Source organism: Phocoena sinus, chromosome 5, assembly GCF_008692025.1.
Source record: "Phocoena sinus isolate mPhoSin1 chromosome 5, mPhoSin1.pri, whole genome shotgun sequence".
In the NCBI taxonomy this organism is placed as follows: Eukaryota; Metazoa; Chordata; class Mammalia; order Artiodactyla; family Phocoenidae; genus Phocoena; species Phocoena sinus.
In genome coordinates, this window is record NC_045767.1 from 8,080,312 (window position 1) to 8,082,322 (window position 2,011).

At 35.8% G+C, this 2,011-nt stretch overlaps 1 non-coding gene across 1 annotated transcript; it reads right to left on the reverse strand.

Moving 5' to 3' along the window:
- Window positions 1–364: 364 nt before the first annotated feature.
- On the reverse strand, window positions 365–470 carry LOC116754875. Its single transcript, XR_004350204.1, has one exon. It is a non-coding gene; the product is annotated as a U6 spliceosomal RNA (small nuclear RNA).
- Between the last annotated feature and the right edge of the window lie 1,541 nt (window positions 471–2,011).

Below are 2,011 nucleotides of genomic sequence, written 5' to 3' on the forward strand. Positions count from 1 at the left end.
TGTCTTGGATGTAAACTTAAATAATCAACACAAAATCTCTTATTGTTTATGAACAGATAATCTGTTTGTCAGCGCTCATTGTGAGTCACTTCTTAAAAGATAAATGCTAAGGCCATTGAGGCTATTCTTTTTTTTTTAAATGGAAGTATGGTTGCTTTACAATGTTGTGTTAGTTTCAGGTGTACAGCAAAGTGACTCAGTTATATATGTGTGTGTGTATATTTATAAATATTTTTTCTTTTTCAGATCCTTTTCCATATAGGTTGTTACAAAATATTGAGTATAGTTCCCTGTGCTCTACAGTAGGTCCTTGTTGGTTATCTGTTTTATGTATAGCAGTGTGTATATGTTAATCCCAAACTCCAAACATATGGAATGCTTTGTGAATTTGCATATCATCCTTGCGCAAGTGCCATGCTGATCTTCTCTGTATCGTTCCAATTTTTAGTATATGTTCTGTTGAAGCAAGCATGAAGCCATTCTTGTACAACTGTCTTAGTAATTACTTGTCTGTTACTCTTTGGGTCTGCCATGACTATTCACAAGTGGCTTCCATTTCTATTTTGGAAGAAATCATACCTTGAAAAAGTACAAAGGAACTACTCACATATAGTTAGTGCTCAGTGATGCTGTTTCTCTTTGTTTATTAAATATGCTGAATTTCTGATTAAGGATGACTGATCTCTAATAATTCTGATGACCCAACCACAGCAGAGCACTGACTGTTAGGGTTTGGCACAGTCATCTATTCTACCCTAGAGAATGATATTTTTGTTCCAGATGATGTTTATGATTGTCTTCATTAGACCGAACCTTTAAGCACAAGGTTGTCCTGCTTGACATTTTGCTTCTTTCATGGGATTGATAGGGTGAGTACGCACTATATGGAAACTCAGTCTTTTCGCTTCTCTTTTCACCAAGTTTATCTAGCTTTTCTCAATAAGAAAGTGAAGGACCACATGTCTGTCCTTACTGAAAGGCTATGAAATATTGCTGGAAGTCATCTTATTTTTTGTCATGTACATTTGGGCCTTACATTGTTCTCTGGACCCTCTTTCCTCCATTTGTTTTTTCATCTCTCCTGTCCCCCTGAGAGTAGTCAGTCTTGGCAAAAGTCATAGAGCTGACTTGTGTTCAAGAATACAGGGAATAGGAGGAAGCTCCTTGACATTGATCTTGGCAGTGATTTTTTGGATATGACACCAAAAGCAAAAACAACAAAAGCAAACATCAACAAATGGGAGCACACCAAACTTAGAAGCTTCTATACAGCAAAAGAAACAACAACAAAAAATCATGCAGAATGAGAGAAAGCTTTTGCAAATCGTATTTGAGCTAAGGGGTTAATAACCAAAATATGTAAAGCACTTATACAACTCAATAACAACAAAAAATCCAATTAAAAAATGAGCAGAGGAACTAAATAGACATATGTCCAAAGAAGATATCCAAATGGCCAATGGGTACGTGAAAAGATGAAAATATCACTAATCCTCAAGGAAATACACATCAAAACAACCAATGAGATATAACCTCATACCTGTTAGAATAGCTATCATTAAGAAGACAAGAGATAACAAGTCTTGGTGAGGATGTGACTAAAAGGGAACCTTTGTACACTCTTGGTGGGAATGTAAATTGGTGCAGCCATTATGGAAAATGACATGGAGGTTCCTCAAGAATTAAAAATAGAACTTCCATATGGTCCAGCAGTTTTACTTCTGGGTATATACTCAAAGAAAATGAAAACAGGATATCTAAGAGAGATATTCATTCCCATGTTTATTGCAGCAATTTTTACAATATCCAAGATATGGAAACAACCTAAATGCCCATCAACAGATGAATGGATAAAAGATGGTGGTGTATATGCCAACCCTCCCCACAATGGATAAATGGAGTATAACTTTATAGATAGCCCTCCATTTCCATGGTTCCATATCCTGGGGTTCAACCAAACTTGGATCATGTAGTATGAATATATTTAGTGGAAATAGAATCCTCTTATAAG